The sequence below is a fragment of the Hylobates moloch genome, unplaced genomic scaffold (genome assembly GCF_009828535.3).
Source record: "Hylobates moloch isolate HMO894 unplaced genomic scaffold, HMol_V3 SCAFFOLD_20, whole genome shotgun sequence".
In the NCBI taxonomy this organism is placed as follows: domain Eukaryota; kingdom Metazoa; phylum Chordata; class Mammalia; order Primates; family Hylobatidae; genus Hylobates; species Hylobates moloch.
The window spans coordinates 36,808,882-36,822,703 of NW_026652295.1; the positions used below are offsets into that span (position 1 = coordinate 36,808,882).

General features: G+C 45.5%; 1 protein-coding gene and 1 non-coding gene across 11 annotated transcripts in view; one reads left to right on the forward strand and one right to left on the reverse strand.

Moving 5' to 3' along the window:
• The window catches only part of BTBD9 (BTB domain containing 9), a 495,597-nt gene that overhangs the window by 53,555 nt on the left and 428,220 nt on the right, over positions 1–13,822 (reverse strand). The window lies entirely within an intron of this gene.
• Positions 2,734–2,805, forward strand: LOC116460531 (small nucleolar RNA SNORD45). The gene has a single exon (XR_004245835.1). It is a non-coding gene; the product is annotated as a small nucleolar RNA SNORD45 (small nucleolar RNA).

The following is a 13,822-nucleotide window of genomic DNA, read 5'->3' on the forward strand; positions in this document are numbered from 1 at the left end:
ACATATACACCATGGAATACTATGCAGCCATAAAAAATGATGAGTTCATGTCCTTTGTAGGGACATGGATGAAACTGGAAAACATCATTCTCGGTAAACTATCGCAAGGACAAAAAACCAAACACCGCATGTTCTCACTCATAGGTGGGAATTGAACAATGAGAACACATGGACACAGGAAGGGGAACATCACACTCGGGGACTGTTGTGGGGTGGGGGGACGGGGAGAGGGATAGCATTAGGAGGTATACCTAATGCTAAATGACAAGTTAATGGGCACAGCACACCAACATGGCACATGTATACATATGTAACAAACCTGCAACATTGTGCACATGTACCCTAAAACTTAAAGTATAATAATAATAATAATAAAATACTTGTTTTATAAAAAAAACAAGTAGGAATAAATAAAATGATATGAAAAAAGAACATTTAGTGAACAAGAAAGCGCTCTTGTAAATTAAAACTATGAGCGACATAAATAATTCAACGAATGGGTTAGAAAGCTAAGTTGAGGAAATTTCCCAGAATGTCAAATCAAATGACAAAGATAAAAAATAGAAGAGAAAGTATAAGAGAATAAAAGAATCAAACGAGGAGTTCCACTATCTAATTAGATGTTCCAGTAAGAAATCTGATCTTCCGGAGAAAATATGAGATAGGAAAGTGCCAAAGTCACACAACAAATTTTCCCACATATGAAGGACAAAAGTTTCCAGGTTAAAGATCCCACTAAGTACCATTACAAGAAATGAGAAAAGATCCACACCAAAGCATATTATTAAGAAACTTTAGAAGATCTTAAAAGTTCTGGAGGGGGAAAAAGCAGGTCATCACAAAGACCTGGGAATCAGGTTGACATAAATTTTTCAAAAGCAACATTGGGGGTGAGAAGATAATAGATCACTTCCTTCCAAATGCTGAGGGAAAAATTAGTGACCATTCCCAGACAAAGTAAATGAAGTATGAGAACAGAATAAAGAAATTTTCATTCAGGCATAAAAAAAATTCACCTTCATCCTCTCTTTGTATTTATGCAAAGAAAAATAAAAATAATAAAATAAAAACTTCACCTCCAATGCATTCACAAGAAACTACCAGAAAATGTGTTCCACCAAAACAAAGGACCAACTTAAGATAAAGAAAGTTATGGGATACTATCGCTTGAGGCCAGGAGTTCCAGACCAGCCTGGTCAATATGGCAAAACCCCTTCTCTACTAAAAATACAAAAATTAGCCAGGCATGGTGGTGCGCACCTGTACTCCAAGCTACTCAGGAAGCTGAGGCATGAGAACTGCTTGAACCTAAGAGGCGGAGGTTGCAGTGAGCCAACACTGTGCCACTGCACTCCAGCCTGAGTGACAGAGCAGGATTCTGTCTCAAAAAAAAAAAAGAAAGTTATGGGATCCACAAAACAGAGAATGTGAAATGGAATACAGGCAAGAGGAATTCCTAAGACAATGGGATGGGAGATCCCAAGATGAGAGCCATAAAACAGGCCCACAGGACAACTAGTCCAGACTGTAGAGGGAAGGTGGGCAGCTCATGGGAACATCTCAAGGGAGAAAGAGAAACTAATTGACCAGATGTGTAACCAGGTTATGAGAATTTGTGTTGCTCTGACAACACAAATTGTGTTGTGGGGGAAGAATCAGTGATAGTACATAGAAAATTAATGAATGATAGGTATACAGAAAACTAAGCAATTTTTTTTTTTTGGAGACGGAGTCTTGCTCTGTTGCCAGGCTAGAGTACAGTGGCACGATTTTGGCTCACTGCAACCTCGCCTCCCAGCTTGGGAGGCTTGAACCCACCTCCCGGGTTCAAGAAATTCTCTGCCTCAGCCTCCCAAGTAGCTGGGATTACAGGCACCTGCCACCATGCCCAGCTAATTTTTGTATTTTTAGTAGAGATGGGGTTTCACCATCTTGGCCAGGCTGGTCTTGAACTCCTGACCTCGTGATCCACCTGCCTCAGCCTCCCAAAGTGCTGGGATTACAGGCATGAGACACTGCACCTGGCCACTTTTTAACTCTAGGGAAACAAATGATAAAAAAAAAAAAGGTGATCGTAGTACACTACATGGCTTGGCTCTGAACGATAGTACATAGTCATCCTAATGCCAACAAGAAATCTGATACAAAGAAAAACTGTGATTTAACGAAACAGGAAGATGAAGCAGACTGGTGCATGTGTGTACTTGCAAGGGGGGACGGCAATGAAACTAAATCCTTATCTTTCAAAGTAGGAACACAATAGATAATTCCAGTAATGTAATTAGGAAATAGCAGAATAAGCATATAGTTTAGAATATGAAGATACAGACCAAAAAAAAAAAGTCTAAAAGAGATGAATATGTTTGCCACAAAATCTAAAAGTCTGACCATGTGTTATATTGGACAAGGTAGGGTGACACAGGCACTCTGACATACCCTCAACTAGCAAAATGTTAAATGCACATACCCCTAGAGCTAGCAATTCCCTTATACTACTTTAACTTATGATGTGTTTGCAGCATAGGGAAGAAGAAGAATAGGGATTGCACTGCAGCATCATTTGAACAGCAAGAGAGCGACCTAAATGCTCATCACTGGGGACTGGTTAAGTAAATTATGGTAGATCCCTATCCTTATAATGAAGGACTATGAGCTGGGGGACAGGGGATGGGGAGAGGCAGGAAATGCAAGAGATCTCCAAGGTACAGAAAAATCTGTGTTAAAAGAAAATGGGGTCAATGATGTAATGGCATGTATTCGCTGAATCCAGAGTTGATATGAGTTCTAAAATTACACTGAAGCTGGGTGTGGCCGTTCATGCCTGTAATCCCAGCACTTTGGGAGACCAAGGCGGGAGGATTGCTGGAGCCCAGGAGTTCAAGAGATCAGCCTGGGGCATATAGTGAGACCCTGTCTCTACAAAAAGTAAAAAATTAGGTAGGTGTGGTGGCACATGCCTGTAGTCTCAGCTACTTGGAAGGCTGAGGTGGGAGGATCACCTGAGCCTGAGGGATCAAGGCTGCAGTGAGCCATGACTGCACTGCTGCATTCCAGCCTGGGTGACAGAGCGAGCCCTGTCTCAAAAACAAACAAACAAACATTAAAAATAAAATAAAATTACACTGAGATCTTGGAGGAAAAAAAAAAGTAAATGGGGAGAATATATACACTTGTTTATGCATAAACTATCTCTGAAGGAAAAGGTAGGAGGGAAACATTTCAGTCTACAGTTTTAGAGTTTTAAATAACATTAAATATATTTTTTGGAATATATAGTTTTTTTCAAAATTACTTTTTAAAAGAGGAAAAAGAAAAGCAGTTGCTTTCTGAGAATGGGACTTGGGGTAGGGAAAGATGAAGCAGAGGACTGCTGCTTTTTGTTAAAAGTTTTGTGGTTTTACTTCACTCTCAAAACTGTCCATGTATAACTTTGATAATATTTTTAATTACAATTAAAGCAGAGCCTAAGAAAGGGAGCAGAGCCTGTGGTGACAAGGAGTGGAAAAGGTACATGGGAAGCATATGTATTTACAGCCTATGCGAGCAGGGCTGGAAGGCAGGCATGAACCTTTGGAACAGATTCTCGAAAAGGGAAGAAATAATAAAAGCTGTCCCCTGTCAACTGAGCTTACAGCAGTGACGGCGGTGCCCTCTCCAAGTTGCGTGGCACTGAGACGTGACGGGTATTAAAGTCCTTGAGTGAGCATCGAGACTTGCCTGAAGATCTCTCTGACAGTTCTTTATGAGTGAGCCTCTTGTGCTGACCCCACAGCTGCCCGCCGTCCCTCCAAGCATGCTACTCTTACTGTCTGGCGCATTGTAGTGATGGGCCAAGGACCACATTCATCTCTTTAATCATATCTACAGATGATCTATGGACTGGGGATATGAGAGAGAGAGCATTTTCCAGAACACTGGGTGAGGTGGGAATTACTGTGTTTTAACAGCCCTTAAGCTGGGCCTGCATGTCTGTCCCCGCTAGGTCCCCAAAGGCAGAGCTAGAGAGGGTCTCCTAGGTGGCAGAGAATCAAAATCAGCCCGGATCCGTCCCTTCTGAAGAGCTTCCTTGGCCCCAGATCTCTGATACCAGTCTAAAGTGAAGACTCAGTGTGTAGGCCTCTGTCTAATCTGGCACCCCAGCAGTATGTTCTTTTGTTCTGCAGGATGCTTTTATTTTATTTATTTTTTGAGACGGAGTCTTGCTCTGTCCTCCAGGCTGGAGTGCAGTGGCGCAATCTCGGCTCACTGCAAGCTCCGCCTCCCGGGTTCATGCCATTCTCCTGCCTCAGCCTCTCCGAGTAGCTGGGACTACAGGCGCCCGTCACCACGCCCGGCTAATTTTTTTGTATTTTTAGTGGAGACGGGGTTTCACCGTGGTCTCGATCTCCTGACCTCGTGATCCACCCGCCTCAGCCTCCCAAAGTGCTGGGATTATAAGCGTGAGCCATCGCGCCCGGCCTTGTTCTGCAGGATGCTTAACTGGATTTTACAGCTGTCTCACTACCCAGACTTACAGGGAATTCTGGGTTTGCTCCATTCACCCTGTTTGTTCATTCAACAACTATTTATTGAGACCCTCTATGTGTCAGGCTTAGGAAAAATGGGGCCAAGTTGGTCTAACCTGACTGCAGACCTGAGGCAGCAGAAAACCGCATTAGGAGCTACGGGAATTAGTGATTGTTTTGGCCACACACTGACCAGCCAAAGGCTCACTAAGATGAAAAGTCGCACATGGGAGCCTCACAGACATACTTTGCTGGTTGACTGAGTATTTTTTTAAAAGTTGAGTTAGCTGCCACTTAAACATTGGGAGATTTCACAGCAAAACACAGATGCCTCCCTTCTCTTGAAAACCAGAAGATTTGGCATGCATGAGTCCTCTTCCCTGCCTGACAACAGCTGGAGATGAGGAGAGCTTTTGGTGGTCTCTCTTACTCTCTGTGCCTGCCCTGGCCTGCTTTGCTCCCTCACATCACCCATCTGGTCCAAGGAGGTAGCCAAGTTTCTACCCTAGCCTTAGATAGAGCTCGGTGTTAAAATGGACTCTTGTACAGCAATCTCATCGGGTTCAAAATTCTTTGGGGATTTAGCACCAGAACTGACATAAAAATTATGTTTCAGGATTAAGAAAAGTAAATCCTTATACTGTTTCCTTCTTGGCCTCGAGACAAGTACAGCTGAGGTTTGTGGAAGGACATAAGAACTAACTACAGTCCTCATTTCCTGCTGCCTGCCTTCCCCCTGGCTGTGGTTAGCAGAAGTCTGGTTACACTGGACCAGTGGGTCTTAACCCTGGCTGCACATCAGAAACAACCGTGGAGCTAAACTTTCAAACTCCCAGACCACAGCCCACACCAATTAATGCTCAAAACCTCTGGGGGGGTGGGCCCTGCTTGAGTCCTTTTTAAATTCCTCAGGTGATTTCAATATGTGGCCAAGGCAGGCCCCTTGCTCAGGTTGGGAATTGAGTGTTAGGAGCAGCTTGCTAGCATGGACATGTGGCATCTTCTGTCCCGACTACAGTCCACTTCCACCTCCCTGCCTGACTTCCCTCCTGGGATTCCTTGATCTAGGTAGGTGAGCATTTGATGCTTTCTGGCAGAGGAGGAACTTCAGACTTCCGTCTGGTAAATGCACTTGCATCTACTGCTCTAACATAAGCCAATCTCGAGTTTTGCCTTCTGTGCTCATAGCATAATTTTCCCTTTTAGAGGGATTGCCTCTCAAAGAGAGGGGCAGGACCCTCCCACCAGCTCCTCACATTCTAACGCTGTGGCAGCTACAGAAAGGGATGTGTCCCAGGGACATCCATGGTGGTTTGAATGACTACATGGGGAGACAGAGGAGGGGGGTGTTTTAATGCTCGACATCTCACTCAGTACCCCAGCCCCAACCTTGCTCCCACTCTGCCATACAGCCTCCTTGATTCCCCTAAGGGGATGCAGTAATTGATGATTAGCATTCCAAAGCTTGGCTTACATCCTGCTAGCCCGTCATATTTAATTACATTTTAACTATATTCGTCTTCGATAATAGCACGAACATAATTTAGATAATTATCTCTCTCTCACTTATTCTCTGACTCTGTCTCACTTAGAGCTTCTTGCAACAAAAATCGCTTTCTCGGCTCAAACACATAAACAGACTCTGGGGCCAAGTGCTTTTCTCTCTCCTGCAGCAGCAGCTGTGCTAGAAACGCAACGGTTTTGAGTATCATGCAGAAAAAAAGCAAAATCACGTTTCTTTCTGTCTCTGTATTCATGTTTGTACACAAGTGGTGGTGGGAGAGTGTGTGTGTTTTGTGCGTGTATGTGTGTGTGTGTGTGTCTGCATCTGGGCAAGAGCTTTTGTGTAGTACAGAAACAGGAGACGCCTAGTCAATCAAATTAGTGTCTATGAAGCACCCTCTTTGTCTGGCATTTCTTTCTTACAAGGTTTAATGGTTTCGCTCCCAAATTTAAACTCTGTTGAAACAGTTCTACATGTCTAGTAAGTCTTTTGAAGAGATGTGTTCTTTCCAATAGGGTTTCTGTCACACTTGGATCTTATAATTAATGACCTTTACCCTTGTCTATTATCCGCCTTCTCCAAGAGACCATCAGGTATGAGAGAGAAACTGGGACTCTTCAGGGAGAGTGTGTCTTGAACACACTGCTACACATTACCAGGCGTCCTAGTCCCTCCTGAACACCAAGTGGGTCACACACATCTGAGTTCCTCGGCCTAACAGCTCCCCTCCCCTCCCCATTCTGGGCAAAAGGTATCAGAGCCTTTGTTGGTTTTCCTAGAGAAGCTGGCCATTGTAGCTGAGCTCTTTAGGTACAAAGATTTTTATGTTGTAAAGTTCAAGTCTCTGAGAAGATTCTGAACAAATAAGGAATAAGAAATGGGTTAATAAGGCCAGGTGCGGTGGCTCATGCTTGTAATCCCAGCACTTCGGGAGGCCGAGGCGGGTGGATCACGAGACCATCAGGAGATCGAGACCATCCTGGCTAACACGGTGAAACCCCGTCTCTACTAAAATACAAAAAATTAGCCGGGCATGGTGGTGGGCGCCTGTAGTCCCAGCTACTCGGGAGGCTGAGGCAGGAGAATGGCGTGAACCCGGGAGGTGGAGCTTGCAGTGAGCCGAGATAGCACCACTGCACTCCAGCCTGGGCGAAAGAGTGAGACTCCGTCTCAAAAAAAAAAAAAAAATTCACTCTGGGCCACGTGCAGTGGCTCACACCTATAATCCTAGCACTATGGGAGGCCTAGGTAGGTGGGTCACTTGAAGCCAGGAGTTCAAGACCAGCCTGGCCAACATGGCGAAAGCCCATCTCTACTAAAAAATACAAAAATTAGGGGGGTATGGTGGTGCATGGGCATAATCCTAGCTACTCGGGAGGCGGAGGCATGAGACTCGCTTGAACCCAGGAGATGGAGGTTGCAGTGAGCTGAGATTAAGCCACTGCCCTCCAGCCTGGGAAACAGAGCAAGATTCTGTCTTAAAAAAATCACTCTGGCTCAACCTTGTCTGATGTTGAACAGGAATATGGGGCTATATTTGTGTAGTTAACAAACTCTTGCTGTCACTTGCTTGAGGCCAAAATTCCTAGCTGTTCTTGGAAATAAACACTCAGACCAGATTTCAGGAGCCAGGCAGAGTGTCTAGACCAACATTCTGCCACCATTGTGTTGAGTCCACCAATTGACCCTTCTCGTGTGACCGACCCATGGCTGGGTTATGCAGGGAAGGGAAATCAGCAATTTGCTGATTCTGGCAACTGTGTAGTAACCTGTTGACCCACCAGAAAAATTATTATAGAAACCACTTAACGTATTCCCGGGAGAGGCTGTGGGGTCCTGTCCTTGGTGATGTTAAAGAGGGGCACAGGAATGGCCCTCCCTTGGTGGCCAGGAGAACGTTAAAGCCTGGCACTGTTTCTGAGGAGGGGCTCTCCATCCATGGCGCAGCCTCTGGGCTAATCACTCCCGTTCCTCAGCGATGGCTGCTGGGTACAGTGAGGTGGACGCAACACTGGGCAACACTGGTCTGTGCTGACGGGCCTGTCTGGGGCTGTGGTTTCATGCGTGTGAAATTCCTATACAGAACAAGCTGGGCCACTCTGGGCCAGCCTGCACTGGGGGACAGGAGGGTTGAGAGGGGGTGACACAGGACTATGGGGCATGACCCTGCACTGGCTTCACAAACTTTGATTTGCTCCCTGTTGCTCAGAAGCTTGTTCCTACTTTTGACCTCTTAGTACCTAGCTTAGAGGCTTGGGAATTTTGCTGAAACTTGCCTAAAAATAACAAAAACCAGGGTGTAGGTCTCCACTAAATGGCAACGGCAGAGCCAGCTGCTCGGCCACACCCCCTGCCAGCAGGCATCTCTGGAGGCTGGTGAGGGGAGGGAGAAAATTCAGTCTGCTGTTCCCCAGAGGATTCCCTGCCCCCAGGAGACACAATGCTAAACAAAGTTATTGATTTAATGACGTCAGCAGCTCCTTTCAGCCTGTGAGGAGGGCAGGTGAGCTCTGAAAAGGCTGCTACCTCCAAGGAGACGGACTCCTCCTCCTGGCTCCGTGTGGCTGTCCAATACCACCCCCTTCTCCCCCAGCAGTGCATTCCCTCCCAGAAGCACCCTGGAAATGTGAGGACTAGGCATGGGCAGGAGCCAATTTTCAAATGTTAAGAATTTGGCAATTTCATTTCCTAATGTTTTAAATACCAAAGGGATTTAGAATACAATGAGGACTAACTGGCCCCTGAATTTCAGGTGTTTTTTTTTTTTTTTTTTAGGCTGCTTTTGTGGAAATTAATGTCACACCCATGCAAAACAAAGCCCAGCCCTGACCTATGATCTCACACACAGCTAAGCAAGCGAGTGATCCAGAAGGATCACCAGACGGTCTCAGAATCAAAACGGATCAATTTCATACCTAAAAATTACACTAAACCCCTGTGAGTATTTTAGATCTGATGACATGCCAAATTCGTTCAGCCCCTGACACTGGGGAGATATTCAGTAAAAACTTTAAAAATAGACTCTCCCTCTCCAGCCATTAAGGGCCTGATATTTGCAGCTGAACAGACAAGAAGTTGCGAGCACTGGGGAGAGCTTAAAAAAATCTCTGGAGTAAAAAAAAAAAAAAAAAAAAAAGTTTTCTTATGATGAAAACTATTGCCCTTAGCACGGAGCAGCCCAAGATTAGCCTAGAGCTATTTAACACACCGGAATCTCTGAATATGAGTTCTGTAATAAAAAGGTGACAAGTCTTCGAGGCAGGCCCCATAAAGGCCCTTTCCGGGATCTGCATTAACTGTCACATTCAACACAAAGCACTGCATTCAAGACAGTGAATGATCTGCAAGCCAACGTGAGGCAGTATGTGGCATGTAACAATCTTTCTTCTGGGACAGTTTCTGTCAATAAAAAAGTTGAATTAAAAAAAATCAAAAAATCATGGCCAGGCGTGGTGGCTCACGCCTGTAATCCCAGCACTTTGGGAGGCTGAGGCGGGCGGATCACGAGGTGAGGAGATCGAGACCCTCCTGGCTAACATGGTGAAACCCCGTCTCTACTAAAAATACAAAAAAAATTAGCCAGGCGTGGTGGCGGGCGCCTGTAGTCCCAGCTACAGGCTGGGACTGAGCTGGAGGCTGAGGCAGGAAAATGGCATGAACCCAGGAGGCGGAGCTTGCAGTGAGCTGAGATTGCGCCACTGCACTCCAGCCTGGGTGACAGAGCGAGACTCCATCTCAAAAAAAAAAAAAAAAAAAAAAAAAATAATAATAATAATAATTTCTCCTTTTCAAACATTTTCTTGATTTTAAAAAAGTCACCACTAGCACTCTCTGGTGTTGATGACTTTCCGGGTCTGTCTGTGTTGGCCTAGACTTCTCTTAGGCTTATAAAAGGTGCATGTTCTCTCCAAGGCCCCTCGCTCCCCACTGGCTGGTTCCAAGTCACTCTCTGGCCCCTCCCTCAGATTCCTGCCATACACTGGCCTAGATGCAGGCAAGGATGGGCTTTCTCTGCAACCCTGCTTTTTCCTACACATCTCAGCGCCCTCAGCCAGGCTGCCATGTGGCATTATGCCAGTGCCAGAGTGTAGCAAGGACTGACCTAGCCCGCTGGCTCCCTTTGAGCTCACAAAGAAGGTGGACAATGAGACAGGACAGGTGACAAGGGCATATGTTAAGTATATACATTAAGTTAAATAATTTAAATCATTTGACACAAAAACCAGATGCCGAGACAGGTAGGGGGATCAGCTGGGCACTGAGAGAGGCCAAAGGTGTGACAGGCCAGGGAGAGTCTGCAGGTCACTTTAATTGGCCAGAAGAGCGAAAACAGGGAGAAGGAGGCTGCAAGGGAGGTCGCACGCTCTTTGTGAGGAATCCTAATTCCCCTCAAACCAGCAATCCCAGAGATTCCCAACTCATATTTTGCCAGCCTGGGCTTCCTGTGTGCCCAAGGTTTGATGCCATGTATTTCTTTACACCTGCTTTGAATTTTGTTCATGCCGTCAGGGCTAAGATATCAAGCAATGACTTCTTTACTACTTCATAGTAAACAAGCAGCCATAAGACACAAGAAAATATGGCTTCCTTTCAGACTGTTTCAGTCTACCCCTAGCTATTCACCGTACCAGTCCCCTGCCCTGAGGGTTTTGCAGAGTTGAAGGCAGATGCCAAGAAGTCAAATTGCATTCAACAAGGTTAAAAGTTATCCTTGGCACATGGAAATCTCTCGCAATAAAATAACATAAGGCACTTGCTGAAGTTACATCAGCTGATTTTTCTGTATTATTTCTTGAGGAGGAAGGTTGCTGGGTGAAGGGGATGGGTGAAAAAACTGACCAGTAACTCTTTCTGATTCTATTGTCAGGCTTTAAAATCAGATGGATCAGCTATTAATCTCAGAAAGCCAGCAGTGAATGTGTGCAATAAATTTGTCATCATTTTATGAATAAGCTCTCGGTCATGAGGGCTTACTGTCTGGCAATTCACCTTTTCCATGATATTTTCTATCACTTGTATTTTGGAGCAGCTTAGAAAGAATATTATTTGTGTTCCTGCAGATCTGAACATAAAAAGCCCTTAGAGTGATGGAGACGAACAGGCAAGCTTCAATGTCAGCCTCCGGGCTTGCTAAGCAAATAGTTTACCCACGCGCGAGTGAACAGCACCAGGGGACAGGAATCACTCTTCCCAGGCCAGGAGAGCACTCGTCCCCTCAAGAGCTGCTAATGAAGGCCCTGTTAGCACTGGATGACGTCGCACATGCCCATTGGCTTTCTGTCAAGGATTGTCAAATAAAGCTGTTGGTAATCACAGCTGGCAAGTTTAGTCGGTATTTTTGAAAAGTTCAACGGAGTGTGTGAAAGCATAAAGTAGATTTTCCTAAAGTTATCAGATGATTTACTCATCTCCCCACTTTGTGATGGCTCGGCTGCCATCAGAATCACACTGGTGTCCTGCTGGGCAGCCCTGGAGGGGTGTGGGGCAGGAGATGTAAAGACAGATGAAATTTCAGCTGTTTTATCATTCAGCTGTTTTTTTCCCATCGAGTCAGCAGAACTCTAGATCTGAAACTCCATACTGAGGAGCCTTTAGAGATTCACCCAAAAAAAAAAAAAAAAAAATCAGACCAATCCCTCCCCACCTGCGCCCCCCACGCCACTGCCACTAATGATTCCACTGTTCCATTCCATCCCTTGCCTAAATACTGCCCCAGAGGGAAGGCCCTCAATAGCAATTTTCAGGCTTTGAGGAGGATATCTCTATTTTCACCTTTCACTTCTTGTGAAGAAGCATGGCTCTGTTCTGTAATTAGATATGACAAGTATTCTTTTGGGGCCATTTCTTCTGGATGTAACAAAACATCACAAAGGCGAAACACACTCAGTTAAGAATGCAACTCTGACATTGTACAGTTTGTTGACTCAGAGCACACGATTGGGCCTCTACTCTGAGTGATGGCTCTGCCCTTGGGTATCCATCTTTGTTTTTATGATTTTCATTTTCTTATCTTCAATTTTATAACCTTCATGAGAAAGAAAAACCATGACTCCCAACTCTGGGTCAAAATGCCCTAATTAGCAGACAGACCTGTGGACAGCAGACTGGTACAGGATCTGTGGAGCACTCCTCAGAGTCCTTGGCTAGGACTATGGTGACCAAGCAAGTCTATCAAGCCTTCTGCAGAAAAGGACGCATTTGGGAAACACAGGTTCCCTCTGAAGATCTTAGATGTTAGAATTCCCAAGTCTGAGTCCCTGGAGAAGTAGATTTTCTGCATGTATAATGGCAGGTTTATGTCCCATCTCCTAAACTCTATTATTTCCCTGTGGACCAGGAGTGGTTGGCAGCTAGTAAAAGCATCTGAAGGATTTGTCATGGTAGTGAAATTCTCACTGGTCCTCATAACAGAATCACTGTACAATGAACTGTGTTGCAGCTGTCACTAACACCTTCATAGTCAATGACGAATATAGCAATCACCTTCTGGACAACCCCAGTGATGCTCTACCTAGTCCAGGGCTTCCCATCGGTGGGGGAGGGGTGTGCATCCATAAGTGATTCTGATGCACATTCTGATGCGCTATTCCAGAGGTTCTCAAACATGAAGTTCAGCATCGCCTGTGGGGGATGCTAAACACAGACTGCTGGTCCATTCTTGGGGTTTCAGATTCAGTAGGCAGGAGAGGTGGGGCCTGAGAAGTTGCATTTCTAATATGTTCCCAGGTGATGCTGATGGCCTGGGAGCCACACTTTAAGAACCCCTGTTCTGGGCCAGGTGCAGTAGCTCATGCCTGTAATCCCAGCACTTTGGGAGGCCGAGGTGGGTGGATCATGAGGTCAGGAGATCAAGACCATCCTGGCCAACATGGTGAAACTCTTTCTCTACTAAGAATACAAAAAACAAAACAAAACAAAACAAAAAAAAATAGCAAGGCATGGTGGTGGGTGCCTGTAGTCCCAGCTACTCAGGAGGCTGAGGCAGGAGAATCACTTGAACCCAGGAGGCAGAGGTTGCAGTGAGCCGAGATAGTGCCACTGTACTCCAGCCTGGGTGACAGAGCGAGACTCCATCTCAAAAAAAAAAAAAAAAGAATCCCCATTCTCCAACAAAGTGGTCAAGCCTATGCCCCATCAGGTAGAAGGCGGCAAACTGGAAAAATCAAGGGAGGCTTTAAGAATAAGAAAGTAAGGAAGACTTAGGAAGATCATTTTAGTGACAGTGAGGATGAGGGACTGACATGGAGATAATACCATGGGCAAGAAGGTTCCAAATGCAGCTCTCAACAGTATTCCACAGGTATCCTGGTCAGGCGGAGAGGTTTGTGAATCCAGGATTACTAGGATGGGAGAAGGGCTGTGATGGAACAGAATGTCTAACAGACTAGGAATCACAACATCTGGGTTTGGGCCCAGTTTGGTTTTTTAAACATTATTATTTTGTTCTTCTTTTTTTTTTTTTTTTAACTGAGAGAGACAGCCAACACATGGGCCCAGGTTTTGCCCTTCACTGGCTGCATGGCCTTGGGCAAATCACTTGAGTCTCTGCTGTCACACCTGGAAAAGCCTATGCTGCAGGGAGCTGCACAAGTCAAACGAGGCAGAGGCTGGCAGAGTCTGCTGTAAACTATCCCTATGAAGGTAAGGCCTTACCCTGCTGCTGCTCCAGTGTCCCTGAGGGATGTCCTACCTGTTGCAGGACCAACTGACCCTCCCTTACATGCTAAGTCTACCCTGGGCTCTGCCTTCAATCTACTCCTTAGGAAGGAGGAATATGGGAACTAGCTCAGCAGTCACGTGAGCCTTGTTCTGG